We start from the raw sequence: 24720 nt of genomic DNA on the forward strand, positions 1-24720 counted from the left end.
AAAATTTTCAAACCAACGTCACTGCACTCAAGACTGTCTATAGATAATATGCAAAGAAAACCCTGAAAACACCTGAAGTCAAAAAGTTATCAAGTGAAAACATATTTAGTGCTTGCACAGGAGACTAAAATCAATCATCGCTGTATGAAAATTGCAACTGCTTATGAATGCATTTTCGACTTGGATTTGAAAATCCTGTAAGATGTTCTTATTGGCATTTGAGTCTATTGGGACAACCATCTCATATGGACTGCTTTAAAATATATGGAGTTTATTGTTCTGAATAACCTATTCCTGAAATGGGACTCCTGCCAAATTTTAACTCAGGTCGTTTTGTGAAATTACTTAATCATATGTCGCACCGCAACACTAGTAAATTTGGATATCAAAAATTTGATCTATATGAACGTCTGCTGAACTCGATGTATGTTTTTATTACCATCATATGATATTGCTCCATATCATGAAATATATACATGCTGTAATAGGAATACTATTGAGATCTAATCTCTTCAAATGAGCGAGTGGCAAATGACGATGCGTATTGACAAGGTTGCTCGATGAAGATCAATTACGTATTGTGTCCGCGGATTCCAAGAAATTAGTCTAGAATTAGCCTAAGTAGATGGAAAAAGGAGAGGAAACAGATAGCTCACAAAGAGCTAATTATTGTAAGGGAGGAAAGCTAAAACTCCAAATAAAGAACAAAAAGGAACAAGCGCTTATGACGTTATCGTTCCTGGTCTTCTGTGTTCGGTCACAATTACCTACATCGCTCTTACAGTATATTGTAGCAGGTTGTGTAGTATATTGGAGCATATTGTATTATATTTTGAAGCGTACTATCTCTTCGATCACTTGTTTTCACCATTAAGACAAAAGAATAAAATGCTGATTGAAGATGCTTATTGTGATCTCAACTTAAGAAAGGAGACACTTCTTTTGATGTATATTCGAAACGGGAACATGTATCAACCTCGATGATGACCTTCATTGTTAGATTGAATTTTAGGTTTAACAATTTGTATTTCACAATGTGGTAGGAAGAGGGTAAAACAAATTGTTAGTAATACTGAAAATTATATTTATTTTTACTGAAATCTCTAAAATTGATACTAAGATCAGTGAAATTATTATTTTTCTAAAAATATTCAAGCCTTGAACTTTTTCTTCGTGGGGAGATCCTCATGGACACTGTCGAGGTAGTGTCGGACTTACCGACTAAAACCCCACAATAGTGTCACACGCTCAAAAAGACCACCGCTTAGCAACCACAGTATAAAAGCCCTCCAAAATAAGCGCTCGAATCAATCTGTTAAAATATTTTGACGCAGTCTCTTGTAATACTTTGAATCATTCTGTAACACTTTAAACCGTTACTCTGTTAGATCTGCATAATAAACTCTATTATCATATATAAAGGTCAATTTCTTCACCTTGGCCTACTTAACGCCTAATAGAGGTGCACCGCGACCTCTTTCGAAATTCAAGCCTTGGACTGCTCCGAATATTCATCGGATTTAAGTATTGGATACAAAAAATATTTGGGTAAATTTAGTTAAAAAATGTTTTCGCAGAAGGAAGTCAGTTTCAAACAGTAAGTTAACTTGAGAGAATTAAATTACTAAGTTCTGGCAGAATAACATAATTTTGCATAAAAATAATTAAAAAATGAGTATGTCGAAACATTGTACAAAAAAGCAAAGCATGAAGTGATATAAAAAGTGAATGAAAAGTGAAGTGAGTTTATTCGTTTTACAACATATTTTGTATAACATGCTCTATCAGTTTGTTACCTCAAATTTGCCTTTTATTTAAATTTTCTTACATAATTTTCATAATATATTCATGAATAATGTTGAATATATAATACAATTCTATAGACCTACTACGAGAAACAGATCTTAAAAACAGCAACACTAGTAAAGAAGAAGTGTTCTTCAAGCCTAAATCCAAATATGATATAGTACTGAAAAACTAGGATTAATATATCATAACCAGCAAAATGTATCTTCATAATCTATGTGCTACTAGCGATTTTCCATATGTTCAACGAGATATGCAATACAGAGAACGTATAAATTTGTTTCTTTATTTTTGTTGAGTCACAAATCAGAATATTGAGTACGTTATTTTCCCGCGGATTGTAAAATCATAAATTGTAAAAGTGTCACGGCTCATTTTATTATCGTAACATCTGTTCAAAATTTGTCAATGTATATTGCGACCTGGAGATTACGGTAGTGAATATGCAACAATCGAATGGCCCAGCGAGAAGGGCTCGGTCATTATATTTATTCTTATCGTGAGTTCGATAACGAAATATCGGGTTTAACAGTCGTATACAGAGCTCTATCATTCTGGATTATAGCCTCTACAATTCCTTCTTGCTTTTGGCATTTTATCTACATTGTAATAACAGTTTTGACAAATGATAAGGTCGAAGATATTTTAATTAATTGGTAACAGTAAGTGAGTAATTATCCATACACTTCTGGGTGATAAGCTGGAAGTTCTCCATTCCAAGGACCGTAGAATTCCTCTCCTTGTTCTTGTTCATAAAAAACGACGCCCATACTGTATATAATAGGAAAAATTTTCATTATTAACGTGTTGCTTTTCTTTGTTGTGTTTGGTCCGCCTGTTTGTAGGCTCGTCACTATCTATTGCGACTGCGCGTTAATTTTAATTTATTTATATGTATTGATCGTGGCATTCCTTTTACTTCGATTTCAATATTATAGTACTTAAAAATATTGGGAACTTTATGAGGTTCTGTATATCCGTTTGAGATTTCCCTCTACTAAGTTCTTTCATTAAATGTAACAAATCTACCATTTTGAAATTTTGTTTATTGATCCGTCTGTTGTAATATTCCTTAGATTTTATTTTCAGATTTTATTTTAGATTTATTTTATCAGTGAGGTGGTAGGACATGTACGAGGAAGACCTGACAGTTTTACCAGCACGCGTTGCCTGGGCCGTACTGGTATTCTTCTTCGCATACTCACCGTTTACTCGACTTCACTGATCAGTTTATCTCTCTGCGTCTCTCTAGCCTTTCCTCGTTTCCATTCATATAGGATGCCGAGGTGCCTGAAACAGAATGTTTTCTTCTGGGGTAGGGATCAGTTTTCTTTATCGAAAACACTTACGCTTTATTGTAAGTCATAGGGTCTATTCTTTGACGACGTCCTGACCTCGGACGTCGCATTTCACAGGCCAGCACATGCGCTTGAACCCTGAAACTTTCTTTATGGCCATGAACCGCTACAATAGGAATTTCAAGGGAGCACTTGGTCAATAGATCCTGTATGGTCAGGACATATTTGTCTCCCTTTTGTGTTCTCGATAATGTAACCTAGACGTCCAGTAATAATTTTCTTCCCTTTGTCATCTTTCAATATCCCCACTACGCACGTGTTCGTAACCGTCTGCTATTTTGGTTATATACGCCTTCTTCCGATTATTTGATGGAAGGACTAAAGGAATATCGATGGGCCATTAGGCCTATTGAAGTTTCCCGACACTTTCGGCCTGTCGGCACCTACGCTTTATCGCAACACTGTATGTGTTTCGTCGGTCTTTCGTAAACAGTGTTCTGGCGATGCTATAATATGTACCAAAGAAACCGTTGGAGAAAGAATTGTTCTTTGCGCTACGGATCTTAGAAAAAGCGTACACGCTCGGAAGATAAACGAAGGTAATCTCATACATTTTTATTATAAATTAAAAATTTCTCGTCTCGTAACTTGATAGATTGATCGTGGGAAAATTAACGAATCGACTCAAAATGTGTGTTACTTATCACGTAGTCTCGATATTCTACGACAACTAATGTATGAATGTAACATTTAAACACAATAACGATTTCGTCAAATTCCATCGGCATCAGTTCTACCCCATTAACACCTTTGGTAGCCGAAGTTATGCACAAGTAACTAACTAAACACCACCCTTAAACAACCAAAATCAAAACAACAATAACGACGCTGCAGAAATCAAGGAACTGCTCAAGCAATCCATCAAAAACACTGAAATGTCAACAAAAATATGTGAGCAAAATGCAGTACTCAGACAACAAACACAACAAATTGCAGTCATGCTACAACTACTTACAAACACGTTAAGTAAAAAATAGAAATGCCAACGCCCTGACCGCGCTGAGTGCACTCGTTCCCGTCAGATCACGAAAGTTAAACAGCGTCGGGTACGGATAGTACTTGGATGGGTGATCGCCTGGGAACTCCGTGTGGCGTTGGCGAAGCGCGCTGGCGGCTCAGCGCCTCGGGGCCGCCAAGCAGTCCGGTAGGGGAACCGGGCTTCCTGGCACGGCAGCTCCAGCGACGAGGCGCGGTGTGACAATGGCCACACACCGCTCCGGGGCCTCTCTCGATCGCAGCCAGGACAGGACGGTCATCGTGGAGGTTTTAGTCGGTTGGAGTCCGACACTACCACGCCGCTTTCCCCAGAAGTGGTCTGGCGTCCGTGCGGATTTCCTCCACGTAAATATAAAAAAAAAGTAAAAATAGAAATGGACACGCCGAAAATAGCAACTAAGAACTCCAATGGTCTACAATAACGGGCCCTCGAAATGAAAACATTTCTGTATAACAATAATATTGACATATTACTTATTTCATAGACATATTTCGCTCCAAAAAGCTACATGAAAATACTATATTGCACCATCTCCAGGCAACCCTCGGGAAAAGCACGCGGAGGTGCTGTGTGATAATAAGAAACGATGTCAAACACCACTTACATAGTCAAATTAATCAGGAACACGTTCAAGAAACCACCGTTACAATACAGACTAACAGCAATTACTTCCAGATATCAGCAGTAAATGCACCACCGCGACACGAAATGACATTACAAAAATGGGAACAGTATTTCCAATCGTTGGGTGACAAATGCATCGCAGCGGGAGACTTCAATGTTCCATTGTATCACTTCAGCGCTCGCTCCCTGCCGACTGAACGGTAAAGACGGCAATTTCGGCGCCGAGCTCAACGTGTTAATTGCCGCTTTCAACTGTCGACGTAGGCGCTCTACCATCCCGTTGGGCGCGAGACGATAGGCCGTCGTGTGTAAATGTTTGATACCGAGAACCGGCATAGTTCCTTAAACAACTGTGACTCGAATTGGCGTCCTTGATCGGTTGTTATTTTCGATGGTACAATGGAAAGGAGAACTGAAGCAACGGTTGACGCTTCCATGTCGGGTATTGCTTCGGGCCAACGCGACAACCGGTCGATACACGTTAGACAATATCGGTAGCATTGCGAATATTGCATCACGATATGTGTATGTGTATGTGTATGTGATCAAATTTACCTTTTTGTTTGCGTGAGGAGGGGAAAATGCTATTACGCATGCCCAGTGATTCGTGTCACCAGATTATGTGGGACTCGGCAGGTGGTATCGCCATACCCACTAAAAACCCCTCCTCATAATCCCTATATTGCGGTACTCGAGGTACCAACCCGGTACAATTCGACATTACTTCGGGTTAGCCTCTACGCACACACGTGCCATCTTTATCCATCTTCTCTTCTTCCTTACATATTTCTTCTCCTCCTTCTTTCCCTTCTTCGCGAAACCTCCATCTCTCTTTCCTTTCTAAGCCGGCATTGTATCGCCTTTGTGCAGAATTGATAAAATTTGTTCCACAAACAATACTCCGCGGCCATTTTCTCTAGAACCTGGTTCTCCAGACTGAACTCATCACCAAGTTCAGCCTCCAAATCCGCCCTCTCCACTGCCCATTTGGGGCACCGGAAGAAGACATGTTCGGCGTCATCCAGAACGGCACCACAATCCCAACAACTGGTATGTGTCTCCTTACCGATCCTATGTCGATACCAATTAAAGATACCGTGATCGGTCAGGATCTGCATCGTATGGTAGTTTATCTTTCTGCTCTTATTGTAAAACACCAACGGGTCGTCAATCAGTCTCCTGGTCCAGTTGTAGGGATTGTGGAATGTCCATTCCAGCCTTCACTTCTCCTCCGCTTGAGTCTTCAATTCTTCCATCTTTTCATGCCATCTGCTAGCCGTTATCTCAGGATTTCTGCTGAGCTATTGCTGTCTCTTCTCAGAGAGGAGGCCCATATCGGTGCGCCATACAGAACCACAGACTCCCAAATGCCATAATATAATCTTCTTACTACGTCGTTAGACCCGCTCACGTTAGGGAGTAGGCTCCGTATGGCGCCCAAGAACCGTTCCGCTTTGTCATAAACTGCTTCAAGGGAGGGAGGGGGAATCCCCTAGCACTGTCCAACACTAACCGTAGATACTGCACAGTTCGGCTAGTGGAAATCCTCCCCCCCCCCCATGCCCCACGTCAAAGTTAAAACTAGTCGGTATCCTCTTTCTCGTTAAGAGGATAACCTCCGCCTTCTCCCCGGCCAAGTGTAATCCAGCCTCGCGACACCACATGGTCGCCAAGGCTATGACTGCCCTTATCTTCTCTTCGATACCCTGGGACCCTCTGACCTTGAGTAGAACCGCCAGGTCGTCGGCGAACGCTACTGCTTCAGTATCCTTCTCCCGGTCCAGCGTCTCAAGCACCCCGTCATACACGAGATTTCACAGTAGCGGTCCTAAAACCGACCCCTGTGGAACCCCCGCATAAACGTTCCTCCTTACGACACCGTCCCGGCAGTACACCAAAATTCTCCTCGCGGTCAAATTGTCCTCTATTATCTCCTGTAATCGTCCCGGTAGCCATCTCCTTCGCACCTCTTCCAACATCTTATCCCACCTTAAGGTATTGAAACTGTTCTTCACATCCAAGGCTACCAGAACGCACACCAGGCCCTTCCTTCTACATTCTTCAGCAACTGCGACCGTTCTATCCAGGGCTTCAAGAGTTCCCCTCCTTCTCCTAAAGCCATACTGGTCTCTGTGGAAGGGATCCTGACCAATGCTCTTCTCAATGAGCATTTTGAGCGTGTGCTCCCACACCTTGCTCAACGTCGGCAATATGCTAATCGGCCTGTACGCCGATGACGTTGCTAGATCTTTTCCGGGCTTGGGTATAAGCACAACCCTGGGCTCCTACCATACCGCCGGTATTTTTCCGTAGATGTTAATTCCATTGAGCACCCCCACCCGAGGAGTACGCTCGATCTTCGTTGCGCCAGCAATCTTACAATAATTCCAGGGATCCCCTCCACTCCAACCGCCTTCCTGGGATCGCATTTCCCAACGGCCATCTTCGGATCTTCTTCATCTATGAGTAACCCTCCTTCTTCGTCAGGTTGAGTCGATGTCTCTTCTTGTAAGACCGGTCGCAGTTCCTGCCTGGTGACAAAGAGGTCATCCAGGATTCCAGCCACTCTATCTCTTCCAAGGGGCTCCATTGGTACCGACCGCATCATTCTGCTCCTTACAACTCGATACGGTCTGCCCCATGGATATTGGTCTAAGGTGGCGCAGAACCCCTTCCAACTCTCCTCCTTACTACGCTCGATCGCCCTCTTTAATAGCTTTCTTGCTTCCTTAAATTCGGCCACCAGGACTTCAGCATCATCCTTGCGGGTCGCCACCGCTCGCTGTGTTCTTCTTCTAGTCCTAAGAGTTTTGCTCCTTAACGTTGCGAGCTCTCCATTCCACCAATAATTTGTGTTTCTTCTTCCACTTACCGGGTACCTCTTCCTCAAATCCACGGCACACGTATGCTCCAGACTCTTCTGTAGTCGTTCGCCGTCTCGTCAAATTTTAAAAAATTGTCCTTATAAATCCTATCAAATTTATTTAAAAACGTCTCCATATCCATCTCTTCCGTCATGAATTTAAACGCGCCACCAACCACCGGCTTAACATTATTCCTAAAAGTGTGCATAATATAAAAATGGTCAGAGGCTGAGTACCAGTCTAAGACCCTACTCCCCCTCCAACTCAGCCTCATTCGTCGATTAACACTAAATATATACGGGAAACTAGTCCTTCCATTTCTCAGGAAGGAATAGTTTCCCGTCGTCCTGATAGGTATCAACTCATTTCTCGTTATAACGTCCAGCAGACATGCTCCCCTACGTTCCGTCCTAACCCCCCCCCCCCCCATACCAGGGATTTAGCATTGAAATCACCGGCAACCATCAGTTCCGGTGCTCTTTTCCTCCCTTCCTTTATAACCCCTTGCAGTTCCTTTAGATACTCATTAGATTCATCCTTGCTCTTGTTAGGGAAACAATACCCACAGACGCAAAACATATCGCAGACCCTGACTCTTACAATCCCTACATTCCTGATCAGGGTCTCGCTCATCGCCTGTTTTCCATTAAACAGGGTGACCCATATGAATGCGTCCCCGCCCTCATCATTAAACCAATAAGGCAACTGCCTATAGGGCTCAGCGATGACCATAATGTCCACCCTGTTTTCACATACACACTGCATCATCAGATCTTGAACAAGCCTGCATCTGTTCAAATTTATTTGGATGACCCTAATTGGGCCCCCGTCTAATGTTTCTAACACCTAGGCGCACCAAGGGGCACGCTAACGAACCAGTTATATGCTTCACATTTACACTCCCATACCTCGTACACATGGCACATTTAAGTTCTTTGTTACACTCACTCATAACATGTTCCGCACTTCCACATCTCCTACACAGTTCCTTACCAGGGCATATTACCGTGTACTTCGCCACCACATGCCCCAACATATGGCACCTATAGCAGCGCTGCACATTTGTCAATTGTCTCACCGAGGCTACAGTCAACCCAGTTTTACTAACTTGCATCGGCCAAATCGAACGTGTGACAGTGCGTCTATTCTCATGCCATTTTAATCCTCCTTCGTTCATTGTATCCAATGAAGAAACATACGAAAAGGTACATACGCGATCCGCCTAACCTCTCGTAGCTGGGCCACGCGTGGCAAATCCCTTCTCCGTCATTGTCTACAAACGGCGCACCATCCCACATCCACCGATATCTCATCTCTAATTACCGATATTATGACCCCGCACGTTAACTCCTAATAATTTCTTGCAATTTCTTATAAGCACTAAGCTGTAAGTACCCGGCTTCCTCGCAACTGATATACCCACTTGATTCATTCTCATTTTATTATCATAGGTATCAATCCTGCAACGTCAAGTCCATGCAAGTGTCAATCTTAATTTTCTACTTCGCAGAAACAGGTATGTCCCTCTCGTTTGCTTATAATAACTGAAAAGTAAAAAGTAAAAAGTAAAAAGTAAAAAGTAAAAAGTAAAAAGTAAAAAGTAAAAGTAAAAAGTAAAAAGCACTTAAAAGTCAATCGACATAAGTAATACAAACACTAAACAAAAACTAAACAATAAACAAGCACTAAACAAGGGATATTGCCTAATATATATATAAAATAAAGTAAAGTAAAATAAAATAAAATATCTCCACTCCTTGGGTTTAAAAAAAAACACCATCTCACTTCAATTTAATATATGCCGTACAAAACCATCTGTCACAATACTCTTTATTCTGTATTTATTTACAGGTATCGCAACCTCCTTCGCAGTAATCTCTACTTCATACAACAGGTACATTCCTCTCACTCGCTTATAATAAATAAGAATACAAAGCACTTAAGACTATCTCATTCGCTTATAGTAAATAAGAATACAAAACACTTAGCACTAGTCAATCGTTGTAAAAACCAAAAACACTTAGTCTAGAAAATAATCTATCACATATAGCAACTAAATAACCTTATAAACACAATCTAAATGTCAATTTAACATAAGTAAGGTAGCCACCTATCGCAATAATCCTCTTTTGACTTATTTTACGTATCGCAACCTCCTTCACAGTACCATCTCTACCTTACATAACAGATTAATCCCTCTCATTCGCTTACAATAAATAAGAATACAACACTTAAAACTAGCCAGTCGTTGTAAGTAAAAACCCAAAGACACTCAATCTAGTATATAATCCCTCGCATATATAAATAGCTACTACCTAACCTTATAACATGATTTCCTATCAATTAATATAACTAGGGTAGCCACCTATCGCACTAATCCTCATTATACCTTATTTCAGGTATCGCAATCTCCTTCTCAGTATACACTCAACCTCATATACCGGTCCACCCCTCTCATTCACTTATAATACATAAGAATACAAAAACACTTAAAACTAGGCAGTCTTTGTAAGTAAAACTAACAGCCCATAATCTAGAAATTACTCTGTCACATATATAAAAATAGCTGCAACAACCTATAAAACACAATCTTAAAGTCCATTAATGTCAGTTAATATAAATAGGGTAACCACCTATCACAATAAACCTCTTTTGACTATTTCAGATATCGCCCCTTCCTTCGCAACACAATCTCTACCTCGCATAACAGGTTCATCCCTCTCATTCGCTTATAACAAACAAGAATAAAAGCACTTAAAACTAGCCAGTCATCGTAAGTAAAACCAAAACACTTATCTAGTAAATAATCCATCGCATATATAAATAGCTACCAGCTAACCTTATAAAACACTATTTCATATTAACTTAATAAAAGTAAGGTAGCAACCTATCACCATAATCCTCGTTTTAACTATTTTAGGTATCGTCACCTCCTTCGCAGTATACACTCTGCTTCATAGAAACAGTTAAGTTCCTCTCAATTACTTATGATATAAAATACAAACCATTTAACGTAGCCATCTTTATAAGTAAAAGACACTTAATCTAGAGAAGTAACTTACTATAAATATAAATAGCTACACAGTCTAGGCTAGAGGAATCCATCTCAATGTCAATTTAATATAATTATTGTAATATAATTATTGTAAACCCCCTGTCGTATTAATCATTATTCGATACTTGTTGACAGGTCTCGAAACCTCCTTTGCTATACTACATCCTCATCGGTTGGCATAATCTACCTCTTAAAGAGTAAGTACATTCATTCTTATGCTTACACTGAAAATTTAAGATAACTAAACGCATATAGGCACTTGTACTACCTAAATAAATAACAACTTGCCCATCTGATTCTTATTTGTAGGTAACCACCCGTCAACACTCCTGCTCCAAGCACGTACCGATATTGGATTTCCTCCACTAAAACCTTCGAGCTTAACCATAATAAACAACTACATCTTTAACATGGCAACTATTTATCATTATATCATAATATTACTTAATTTTACACACGCTACGAGGAACATAACCTATCCCGTGTCGGCCTTCGTATTCCGACTAATTCTGAAATCCCAATACTTTTTTTCGCACATCTTATCCTTAAAAATGGATTGCTTATCGAATAAATAATCCTTCCACATGCACATTTATATGATAAAATATTTTTATTTATCCCAAACAAAACCAAAATTGTTATCATGTAACCGACAACGATACTACGATGGGGTATTGTCTCAAAATCAACTACGATTCAGCCGAGGGCTCACATCCCACGCATAATTATATCCACTCGCATTACTCTTTATTATCTATGCATCGTAGCCACAGAAAAACTTCTCAATCACTTCATATTTATCATAATATACCCAGCTAGTACCGACAATATAACGGCTATAACCTCAACTTAACCATTACGTTTCTTTTAACAATATTAGTAATTATATACGGTTAAAATGCCCTATTTAATTACTATAATACAACTATAATGTAACTACGACTCCTTATTGTCCACTAATAGTCCACTGCTTCGTTTTCAGTATTTGATAGTACGTTATTGTTTTCTTCGTCGTAACGATTTTCTGTCATTTATTATACTTATATAAAATATGTAAAACACACCCCACAATAACACTATTAGGAGCTCTCGTTACACTTTATTTTATTATACGATCACACACGTCTCATTATGCACTAAAATATATGAAAATATATGCTGTTGGCGGGAACGATCCAAGACACGTCCGCCGACCTCCACGTCTCGAGCCGAACTCTGTCTCTCTCTTCATTGGAAACTCCGATCGCAGGGAGTACCACGACCGCCATGGTGCCATCTTTATAGATTTCACCTCAATGTCAATATTGTCCTCAATCCCCCATTGCGCTCTAATATCGTCCACCAGCTCCTCCTTGCTGGTGAGGAGATCAATGTTTTTGATCTGTAGGGTCGCCCTATTCACCAGGGCAGTCACCTCCGTACTATCCCTCAAAGCGGCCCTCAACTTGGCCGCCACCTCGTTAACCGCCACCGTCCTGTCAAATTCAATCAGAATGTGGCCCGCTCTCGTCCTTGGAGGGACCCCCGTGGCTCCCTCCAATGTGCTCCTGGCCGCCATTATTCTTCTATAAACTTGCAGCCACTCACATCCCTTTTCAACTTTCACGAGTATCGCCTCCCTCCTTCTCTGTTCCTTGACACACCCTTACCTTCCGGGACCACCTCTCTGTTGTTGCCCGGATGCACACTAGGAATATCCTGTGCCAAGGGAGCTCTCCTCTCTCTTTTTCTTATTGCCACTCTCCTCCATCCTTCCGAGTCCTCATTATAATCCTCGTCCATCACAAGATTCCTTCTTTCTTTCCCACATGCTTCGGCGTAGATGACCTCTCCTTTCCTGGGCCTTTTACGTTCATCCATCCCCGTAATCTCGGCCGGCGATATCACCTTCCTTTTGGGGTAACTGCCTTTGTTCACCGTCATTTCCTTCATAACTACTGTCCTATTAATGCTGCTCTCCGCCTCAACAGGCACTCGTCTCCTCTTCCTCCTCCTTGCTTTTTGTTCTCCACACTGTTCCAGGGACGATAGCATACCCTTTATTAAGTTACCGATCTCTCTGATCCCTTCATCTTTGTCTTTGTCCAGCTTGAATTTTCTCACCACAACATTAAGCATCTGGACAGCGCCGGCTAGGGCTTGCGTGAACCCTTTCAGTTCCGCCCTTTATATCATTACTTCTTCCTCGTCCACATCACTGGTCTGTGTATCATCCCTGGCGCTATTATCTATTTCGCTTACCATAGCCGCCCTTGCCCGTCTCGTCCTGCTGCTTTCCTCTATTACCTTTCTAGCCAATCGTTTGACGGGTGCCCCTCCTCTCACTACCACTGGCGTGCTGTGGTCGCTATCTCTGATTCGATAGGAACCTTCTGATTCCTCGACCACTTCGACATCAGCCCTGCCACCAGTCGTAGGACTCCTTTGTATTTTTTTACTTGGTCTAAACGGGTCACCTTCTTCCTTCCCTTTAGCTCTCGGAATCACTGAAATTGTGACTTTGTCACTTAACTTTATATCTGCAACCTTCCTCGGTTTCTCTCCTCCTAATGCCAGCTTTCTACTTCCCACCTTCTCCCCAGTCGCTTTTACCGTACGAGAGGATGCCTGGGATTCCACCTCCCCCCCGCCGTTCTTCCAGTAGCTTGATGACCGTCGGGTCGAGCCTGGAAAGCCACTCGTGTCCCCGACGGGGCCTGGGGGCTCCGAAACCCCCTGCGCCGTAAGTTTATTATTCTTGTTTAACCTGTCCATATTGTTTTAAAGTTTTAAGTCCATGGAAATCGCCAAGTCGTCAACAGCTTAACCATATTACCTTCCGAACGTATCCACTAAACTCACCAGGTCGTCATCAAAAACAACCAATACAGATATAAATATAATAGCAATAATATATAACTAAAGAAATAGATAAATAGATAAATAAAAACATCTTGTACATATATATATGTCGGAGATGAAAGAACACCGGAGCCTTTGGAATTTTGGATAATCCCGCAACATTGTAATCTAGAGTCTACTATAGCTGTAATTAAACAATTGTAGTTATTCAATCCGATTGTAATTGTTCGCGAGTTGTGATAATGAGCTTGGGCTCGAGGCGACAGCCAGTCGCCGAACGTAGCCGCGGTCACGGGATGAACGCTTTGTCTAACAAAGGTATGGAGTAATTCTATAGCTCTCCTTAAAAGAAATATTCGTGGCGATACGCGACAGTAAATATTCCAACGGTTTCTGTCCCGTGGCTCGTCACACGCAGACCCTATTCTTCGAGTAAGATGATTGCCAGATGTCGATGCGTCTCCGCAGTACATGTTCGGCTAGCTCGAGGACCCGTTATAAATCTTAAAATGTAGTCAACTAAAGTCCTTCAAACAGACAAACAGTCTTTGTCCCAACTACGGGAAAATAGGGGAGACCTATTTTTCAACGAGCGGCGACTCCCACTAGCAACTTTCCCTCGAGGGCGGCTAGCATCCTTTTCTAACTGCCGATATGGAGATTGGCCAATTAGCAGCAACGTCAATTTCCCTTACATTCCGAACGTAGGATATCCCCGATGAATCCGATGATCTCGTGTCCTTAGACACACCCCATCATAGTTTTCCTCTGTGGCATCATCGGGACGGGAAAGTCATCCTCGCTCGCGATCTCATCGATGAAAAGAGTAACCCTTTACGACCAGTGAATATTACGCGTCCGACTTAGATTTTGTGAGCACGTTCATCTATCATCCCGTCGACCGTGGATTTGTTATTGAACCTAGGATCATTGTCATTAGTTTCTCGAGTACCTAACTACCACGATTACTTGTCCGGTTCTATAATAATCGTATTTGCACTAATCAATGTCTTCTCTATTGCATAACGACAACGTGTAATCCAAACGAAGATTCGTTTCACGCCCCTAACCCCAATCATAATGTAAACCCGACATATATATGTCAGAGATGAAGGGAAAACCGGAGCCTTCCCTTTGCAATTTTGGGAAAGTCTTCTAGTGCTTTAGCCTAGATTTTATCATAGCTGTAATTAAGCAATTGTTGTCATTTGGAATTGTTCGATATTTGTGATGGCAAAAGTGGGTTCGAGGTGTCAACTGGTCGCCGAACGTAGCCACGGTCACGGATGAACGTTTTGCCTGACGAAGGTGTGGATCGGTTGTATAGTTCTCCCTAGAAATCACATAGAATTGTACTATGGAGATGTCGATATAATGGGACACACGTTGTATTAGGAATCAAATTCCAGACAGAAACTGCCTAGCAACGGCGTTTGGATCTTTCTCGATGCTTCCAAAGAGTATACAACAAACTCTTGGCAGAAACTGCCTAGCAACGGCGATTGGAACCTTCTCGATGCCTCCAGCGAGCATATAAGAAACAAATGCAGTCGTACAGCGAAAAAGATTTTCATCAGATATTCTTTCGTGTGATCGCCTTGGAAAGTGATACATCGAGCAATTTACCGAGTGTCTCAGCAATCGTATTTTTTTGTGTTTAAAATTATTCTACGCATAGTAAAGAGTTATCCCGTTGGCCGTGGATTCGTTTGAACCCAGGAACATTGTTAATAGCGTTAATTAAATTCATTATTCGTAAAACATATTATTCGTTACTCTTATTATTCGTTAAACTTATTATTCTTTAATCTAATCACTAGTTAAACTTATCGTTTGTTAATCTTATCATTCATTAAACTCAATATTCATAATATTTTGTAAAATCTTGTATATTCGCGTAAATATAATCTCTGTTTCGTAAAACGATGGCTAATTCAAACGAAGAATCGTTAACCCGACATATATGTTGGGTTTACATTAGAATTAGAATTAGGGTTAGGGGCATCCAACGAATCTTCGTTCGGACTACACGATGTTGTTATGCAATACAGAAGACTTCGACTAATGCAAATACGATTATCATAGAACTGGACAAGTAACCGTGGTAATTAGATGCTCGAGAAACTAATGGCAATGATCTTAGGTTCAATAACGAATCCGCGGTCAACAGGATGATAGATGAACATGCTCATAATATCTAAGTCGAACTCTTTGTTAAAACGTGGAATATCCACCGAGCGTACAGACACAAAGTACTCGCTAATACGACCTCAGGAGAGAATGACTTTCCGTCGCGATGATGCTGCGGAGGAAAACTATGATGGGGTGTGTCTAAGGACACGAGATCATCGGATTCGTCGAGGGTAGCCTTCGTTCAGAAGGCGAGGGAAATTGGCGTTGCTGCTAATTGGTCAATCTCCATATCGGTTGTTAGAAAAAGATGCTAGCCGCCCTCGAGGGAAAGTTGCTGGTGGGAGACGCCGTTCGTTGAAAAATAGGCCTCTCCTATCTTCCCGTAGTTGGGACAAAGACTGTTTGTCTGTTTGAAGAACTTTAGGTGACTAGACCTTAGTGTTTATAACGGCCCTCGGGCTAGCTGATCACGTACTGTGGAGACGCGTCGGCATCTGGTAACCATCATACCCGAAGAATAGGATCTGCGTGTGGCGGGCCACGGGACAGAAACCGTTAGAATGTTTACTGTCGTGTGCCGCTACAAATATTTCTTTTAAGGAGAGCTATAGAATTACTCCGTACCTTCGTTAGACAAAGCGTTCATCCCGTGACTGCGGCTACGTTCGGCGACTGGCTGTCGCCTCGAGCCCAAGCTCATTATCACGAATCTCAAACAAATACAATCGGATCGAAAGACGACAATTGTTTAATTACGCCTATGATAGAATCTAGATTACGGTGTTAGGGGATTATCCCGAAGTTCCAAAGGGGAGGCTTCGATGTCCTTTCATCTCCGACATATATAACACGTTAACTTGCTAACATTATAAAATCTAACATTACATAGTCTAGCTAGTGTCTGCTTTCTCATAAGACCCAATGATGCATGCGCCGATCGCAACAATATAAATAAATAACTAATAATAATAAAAATTTATAATAAATAATAAATAAATAAATAAAATAAATAAATAAATACATAAATACATAATAAATGAGTAAATAATAACGATACAAATAAATAAATAAATAAATAAATAAGCAAATGATATAATACAATAAATAAAAATAAATAAATAAACAAATGATATAATACAATAAATAAAAATAAATAAATAAGTAAATAGTTAAAATATATAATCGAATAGAAAGTGAATAAATAAGCAAATAAATAATCAACCAAATAAATAACTAAATACATAACGAACTAAATAATAAGTAATAAATGAATAAATAAATAAATAAATAAGTAAATATATAAATAAATAAATAAATAAAATAACAAATAAACAATACTAGTAGTAAAAAGACTTTTGAATAAATAAATAGATAGATAATTAAGCAGTACTGTAGATTCAACTGCTATATACTCCAACCTACCGTTCGCCACACAATTCATATAGTAACACCTCGTTACGCAGCACATTACTTATTTATTCACCAAGTAAGTTCGGCTCGAATAACAATAAATAAAATAAAGCATAAATAGAACTCTGGTCGACCCGACTTTATTCCTTAAAAAGGGAACTTTCGTTGAGCCGGCCGTACATGCTCTTAAGCGATGCCCATAAGGTGGCGACGCCAGACATCGACGCAGCGAACCACCTCACCTGCGCATCGCTCCTCGCCAACGCGTGCGCCCTAAGCCACCAGTCATATGTCACGTAATAAAAGAACGAGGTTTTCTAAGTAGAAGAATGAGCAATAGCTCATTCATATGCTTTATTAACTGCAGATTACAAACTGAGGTTACTGACCGGGGTTTTTATTTCTTTATTATGACTCATATCTTATGGGTGAGGGTCTGGCTGTTGTCTTTTCTTTTAATTATCACAATGCTAGGTGTTATCGATATATCCGATGTCAGCAGATGCCTGCCTCTTGGGTGGTCGTTACACAACAATGGCATCTATTTTATCCATGTGCGCGTTATATTAATAATTATTCCATATTTAGGAATTCGCAAGTGACATTTCTTCGCAAGTGTAAATAAGTCCCTCAACAACGGATACTATATTACCCGCAATACGCTCAACTTATAATCTCCACACGAGTAGAGAATCGTTCCCATGAAGTGCACGTGTGTGTTCGTATTAAACAAATTTATTTAATTGTTCAAATATATCAATATCACATATGGATATAAATAATTCCCGCCCCGCGTGAATATCTAAAATTATACTCTTCTCATTACAGCGTTAAATTATGATGTCAATATCGGCAAACCTCTCCGCAGCCCGAGAAATAATGAGTGAACAATTGACAGCCTATACCTAATACAACTACCTAATACCTAATACCAACTATATCTAATACATAGTCATCTATTATAGTAAAATAGCCTAATATATAATAAATCTCATAGTACCATATCAATAGTACATTAATAAATAAAATAGATATTATAATAAGGTTCACTTACTAAATAATCATTCAAATCTACTTTCAGATATCGAAAAACCTCGTTCACCTAGCACTACGCCAGCCAAGGCTTACCTCTCAAGTAAGAACAAGTACGTAAAGCAACTAAGTACATCCTTCATATATGCTTACAACCAAGTAATAATAATATACACAAACATTGATAGATATATGGAAAGTTAAAACCTTATTCTCTAGTCAATTATTAATAACACAATTTAATCGTACAACTCTAAAATCAAAAGTCGATTATAATAACAGTATCCTAATAAATAAGTGAAAATACCGTAAACTCCATAATACCTACTCAATGTCAATTAATATAATAATATAATTAAAGTAAGCTCCTCTTCACAGGATAATTCTTCATTCTACTTTCTAAGATCAGCTCCTTCTTTGCTGTTACGTCAGGCGACCCTCTACCTGGACCAGGCCATACACCGCGGGCCAGACGGACACCAGACGTCCGCTCATCCTTACGACGTACCCTCAATAGCCTAAGTACCCGTCATAAAACCCGAGTAATTTGCTTGCTAAGGTCCTTCAGACTCAACAAATGTCTTTTTCTAAATTAGTTTCTAAAGACTATTGCTTACTACGGCTTGACAAGGGAAAGTTGGGTTTTTCCACGTACGATGCTTCCTAATAACAACTTTCTATCGAGGGTAGCTAAGATCCTTCCTAGTCCACCAACCTCCGTTTATCCAATCAGAAGCAATGTATACTGCCCTCACTTTCCTGACCAAAAATGTCATGAACAAATCCGATGGTCCTGTGCGCTAGACACACCCATCGCTAGCTTTCCTCCAACATAGCATCGTCGCTGTAACCTACTTTTCCTCCGAAATCCAGAGAGTCAAGTCAACTACTTCTCCTACGACATCCAAAGAGTCAAGTCAACTACTTCTCCTACGACATCCAGAGAGTCAAGTCAACTACTTCTACGACACCAGTCTCGATCAAACGTCAGCTCAAGTCAGTGTTCACCAAGAACGATTCATGGCGTCGATTAGTCAATCGTAACGGGAATTTACGACTCCCGTTGGCGCGCTTCCTCGAGATCGCATCTCCCCACGAACGTGCGAATTTACATTTGCTCCTCAACACATTCATCACCCAATTCTCTGCCTCGTAGGAGCACGCACCCACTAGAAGTAAGTACATCATTCCTAGTACATGTATTTGAATAGACAAAGCAAATATAAAGCATAAAGCGTAACATAACAATCATTTAGTTAAAATGAAACAAGAGAATATAATAATCCTCTTAACACAACTAACTTGATGCCTGCTGACAGACACATGCCATCATCAATTTATTACTATCACTCAAAGTAAGTACCTCATATATATAAATACATAAAATATAAATTTATTGCCATTATATAGTAAGTAAAATCAAACATATAAAAACTAAATATAAATTAACTCTCTCTACAAATCAAGCAACAATGGTCCGTTATTAAACTGAATATAGATATCCTAGCGAGATCCACTTCATGAATAATAATTCAAAGTCAATTTTTAGATATCGAAAACCTCGTTCCCTAAACACTACGCAAGCCAAGGCTTACCTCTCAAGTAAGTACAAGTAGTAAAAGCAAATAAGTGCCTCCTTCATATATGCTTACAACCAAGTATTATAATAATTAAAACACATAAACATTGATAGATATATGGAGAGTTAAAAACCTCCTTCTCTAGTTGATATTAGTAAACAATTAATCATATAAACTTTATAGTCAATTACAATAAACTATCTGCTGTTAAATAGGTAAAAAATACTAAACTCTATAGTACCTGCACAATGTTTATTGCCATAATAATAATATTGCTATTATAAAATTAATATAAATTTAATATAATTTAATATAAAACTCCACTTCTCAGGATATCCTGTTCTACCTCCTAAAATCGAAACCTTCTTCGCACATCACCGCACTTCGCCCAAGTCTTACCTCGTAGGGGTACACTCCTATTAAGAGTAAGTACATCCTTTCCTATATACATGTCGGGTTTACATTAGAATTAGGGTTAGGGGCATGAAACGAATCTTCGATTTGAAACGAAATTCTATTGGATTACACGTTGTCGTTATGCAATAGAGAAGACATTGACTAGTGCAAATACGATCATCATAGAACTGGACAAATAACCGTGGTAATTAGATACTCGAGAAACTAATGACAATGATCCTAGGTTCAATAACGAATTCGCGGTCGACGGGATGATAGATGAACGTGCTCACAAAATCTAAGTCGGACGCGTAATATTTACTGGTCGTAAGGTGTTAAGATTTATAACGGGCCCTCAGCTGAACATGTACTGCGGAGACGCATCGACATCTGGCAATCATCTTACTCGAAGAATAGGGTCTGCGTGTAGCGAGCCACGGGACAGAAACCGTTCGAATGTTTACTGTCGCGTGCCGCTACAAATATTTCTTTTAAGAAGAGCTATAGAATTACTCCATTACCTTCGTTAGACGAAGCGTTCATCCCGTGACCGCGGCTACGTTCGGCGACTGGCTGTCGCCTCGAGCCCAAGTTCATTATCACAACTCTCGAACAATTACAATCGGATTGAATAACTACAATTGTTTAATTACAGCTATAGTAGAGTCTAGATTACAATGTTGCGGGATTATCCAAAATTCCAAAGGCTCCGGTGTTCTTTCATCTCCGACATACATATAATAAATAAATAAGCAATATATACAACGTAAATGTCTACTAGTCAAAATAGAGCAAAGATATAGTGTCCTCTACATAGAAAACTAACTCGATACCTATTTACAGGCATCAAGACCTCCTTTGCATGACACAAGGCCATCATTGATTTATCATTATCTCTAAAAGTAAGTACCTCATATATATACATACTGCATACAGTATAATAATTCATTGTCATTATATAATAAATAGGCAAATCAAAATAATACTAACTCGTCTTACATATCAACTAACGATGATCCATTATTATAATAGAAATAGATATCATAATGAGACCCACTTCATAAATAGTAATCCAATCTACTTTACAGATATCAAACCTCGTTCCCCTAACACTACCAAGCAAGAACTTAGCTCTCAAGAAAGTGCAAGTAAGTAAAGCAAGTAGGTGCATCCTTCATATATACTTTCAACTAAATAATAATTAATAATAACACATAAACATTGGCAGGTAAATGGAGAGTTAGAAAACCTCCTTCTCTAGTCAATATTAGTAAAACAATCGTATAAACTTAATAGTCAATTGCTATAAACAATATACTGATAAATAGGTAAAAATACAATAAACTCTATAGTACCTACACAATGTTTATTGCCATAATCATGTAGTTAATAAATGTAATATTAAACTCCACTTCTCAGAATTATCCTTCATTCTACCTCTCAAAAACGAAACCTTCTTTACTCATCCAACGCACATTCTTCGCACAAATCTTTACCTCGTAAGGGTATGTACACCTTTCTATATACTACACTAACTAAATGAAAAAAAATAATCATCTAGAAAAACATTATAACTAATCGTCAAACTCATTTCTTTCTTTACAGGTAACGACTCTTCGACTTTCAAGCACAACATAACCTAAAATTTTTCGAACTATTTACACGCCTTAATCAAAAACTTTTATAATTTTATCGCACTACTCCGCCCTACAGGCTTACACCCTATGCAAACAACTTCACTGTCTGTCCACCTACGCAAAAAAATATCCTCCATCGCTCAATTTAAACACTAAACACCTACGATTCCCCAAAGGGTATTAATTATAAATCCGCGGTAATTCAGCAAAAAAACACACATCCCTCATGTAAAATTGTAAATTCACACGCACTCTATATTATTTCAATCACTCCCGCAGCCACGGAAAGCTCAACTTCTCCATCGTTTTAAATTATATTGTACACAGCATCGACATAACCGCCTGTAACCTCAAGTACCAATTTTTTAATTTTCGCCGAATATTAGTAGTTACAGGCAGCTAAATCACTCCACTAAGCAATAATCACGCATCGCCGTTCTCTTAGTGTCCACTGAAAGGATCAAATTCCTCATCTCATTTGAACTTGTAATCAATAAATCTCCTCATCCTGATCAAACTTACCTGTTGACGATTCGAACACTCCGACTGGGGATGCTACGTGCCTGGTGAGTTTTCCTAGGTATTGATAAAATTGGGACGGTTTCCTTTCGCCCATTTCTTCAGACTCCAGCAACTTTCGTATTCTCGTGCTGTCTGAATCAGCCAGTTTCCGGATAATTTCACTCTTTAATTTTTCGTATCGTTCCGTGGCTGATAGACTCACTACTGCATCCTCGACTTGCTGCAGGTGCCGATTCTCGAGACATTTGGCGAGGATCACGATTCGCAGTTGCTTAACAGTCGCAGCCTCTGGAACTTTTACGTTTACGGTGCATCCTACCATTTTGCTGCGTCATGTCTCGGATATTCGGGGATCGCGATCGTGGTTTGCAACGACTGTCGAGGAGCAGCGCGCGAATTTACGCTACTCGTCCGCGAACTTCGTGGCTGGGGGCGGTTCGATTCCTCGCTGTCCGTTGTTGTCTGTCCGGGCTGTTCTGCGCTTATTTCGTGGATCCTGTCTGCCACCGTGGTGAGGTCATTCGGATTTGTTTCCATTATGGCAGCCAGGATCCGTTGCATATTCACTGGGAGGCGGTTCTTCCAAAGCGTCAGAACGAGGTCGTCAGAAATCGATAAGGCGGCTAGCTTCTTCAAATCTCTGTAGAACTGGGAGGGTGTCCTGTCTTCCATTTTTTTACATTCAAACAACCTCCGCACTCCTTTGCAGCAGCATAGCGCAAACGTGGCAACGATTCATGTACGGATTCTGGCCTGCTTTAGACTTCGTATACGCGTACATCGACGATCTCTTGATAGCCTCGGAAGACAAGCAGCAACGCCGCGATCACTTGCGAAACTTCGAACGGTTAAAAGATTACGGTGTCGTAATTAACTCCGCGAAATATGAATTTGGTTCGAGCGAAATCACATTTTTAGGATACACCGTAAACGCCGATGGAATTAAGCCGCTGGTCGAGCGTGTTAAAGTGATTGTGAACGTTCCAAAGCTCACGACTAAGCAACTGCGAAGGTACCCCGGTATGATTAACTTCTACCAAAGTTTCATACCAGCGGCCGCAAAAATCCTCCGACCACTCAACAATTTACTAAAAGATGCAAAAAAAATTGACAGATCACCGGTGATCTCCTTCCGTCGCAGTTCGAATGTTTTACAAATAAGGTGAAGAATTGAACTTTAGTAACCAGCCCAAGCTCATTATCACATATCTCGGACAATTTATAATCGCACAGGGACAGTGCCGCGTTCGTCATAAGAGAGTTGTACCATTATCGTGTCCTTAAATCGTAGCCGATGTCACAGACGAAATTCGAGCAGCTGTATATAACAAACCGAAATTCCGAACGCCTTATCGCGTGTGACCGTCCGGTCAGCATCCGTTCTCAGCCACCTGAGTGGCATTCGATCACTCCAGCCGTTCTCCGAATTTTACACTAAGTATAAACAAAACCTTCTCCCACTCCAACGAATGGAAGAATATAGCTGCTCCCTTCAAAATCATCCAGTCAGTCTAAAAAAAATTCTTAACTAATCCAAGTATCGAAAGTGTATCATCGCGAACCGAAAAAATTGTATAAATTGAGTAAACAATAAAAAGAACTTTATCTCCTTTTCGGAAATTAACAAGTTCCTTATTTTTACCTTAATTTTACACGACACCGAAGTCGTTGCGAATTAGTTCAAGTGAGTTTTCTTCAAGTGAGTCCGTCGATATGTGCGGTCTTAGGCCCTGCATTCCCTTATTCCATCGTGATAACTCTAATGGCTGAATTCAAGCTACAACCCTAGCCTTGTCCTTAGAGAAACGGCTAAATACTACAATAGTCAAAGCTCATGAATTCGTATTCAATGTTTCACCATAATTTTATTTTCGTTCGCAGTGTCTCTAAGTTCCGAAATCAGTGCGCCGGTGATCATCCAATGTTCAAACTATACGTATAGGGGAAATCTTATATCATCTATCTAAATCTATCATACTTCATATTCATCATCTATCATATCATATTTCATATCATGAAAAGTAAATAAAATTACTTACACTCAACAGTGCAACTTATCTCAGCCGACCGCAATGTGATTATGGAGGGAGCTACCATCCAATATGGCACCAACTGTTTAATATCGTACACGGCATTCTCGTTTGACAGAGGCTCAGTGATCTCGAAATCGAACTCTGAAGATCACTATCACAACATGGCGCCGAATGCCAGTCGCCGTAAGCGTTGCCTCTACTCGCGCCGATCAAGTGCATTACAAGCGGTATTGCAAAATGGTTATACAAATCGCAATTCGATCTTGTCAAGGGTCCAGCAACAACAAGGCATCTGTCATCCCATGGATTCTTACTTTTATTAACAATCTCACACACTCGTCAACAGCCCAAACGTCAACATTAGCCATTCAACTTATTACCTACACTTTAACTGGCAAGTACCATAGGCCCATGTGCAACCGTTAATTAAAA

General features: G+C 40.2%; 2 long non-coding RNA genes and 1 pseudogene across 19 annotated transcripts; 2 read left to right on the forward strand and 1 right to left on the reverse strand.

Moving 5' to 3' along the window:
* Positions 1-1733: 1733 nt before the first annotated feature.
* On the reverse strand, positions 1734-4294 carry LOC126869009 (uncharacterized). The gene is made up of 3 exons (XR_007690804.1): positions 4120-4294; positions 3012-3096; positions 1734-2577 (listed from the first exon to the last, which is right to left on the reverse strand). It is a non-coding gene; the product is annotated as an uncharacterized LOC126869009 (long non-coding RNA).
* On the forward strand, positions 4146-4264 carry LOC126869089 (5S ribosomal RNA; annotated as a pseudogene).
* Positions 4295-17302: 13008 nt separating the features above from the next.
* On the forward strand, positions 17303-24682 carry LOC126869007 (uncharacterized). Of its 18 annotated transcripts, none has more exons than XR_007690792.1 (9): positions 17303-17800; positions 17917-18233; positions 18499-19295; positions 19670-19722; positions 20032-20125; positions 20940-20998; positions 21185-21244; positions 21516-22299; positions 24304-24682. It is a non-coding gene; the product is annotated as an uncharacterized LOC126869007 (long non-coding RNA). The 18 variants fall into 18 exon arrangements; XR_007690790.1 differs by lacking the exon at positions 21516-22299 and adding an exon at positions 19377-19475 and having other exon boundaries at positions 17308-17800; XR_007690794.1 differs by lacking the exon at positions 21516-22299 and adding an exon at positions 19440-19475 and having other exon boundaries at positions 17309-17800.
* Positions 24683-24720: the final 38 nt, after the last annotated feature.

Source organism: Bombus huntii, chromosome 8 (genome assembly GCF_024542735.1).
Source record: "Bombus huntii isolate Logan2020A chromosome 8, iyBomHunt1.1, whole genome shotgun sequence".
Classification (NCBI taxonomy): Eukaryota; Metazoa; Arthropoda; class Insecta; order Hymenoptera; family Apidae; genus Bombus; species Bombus huntii.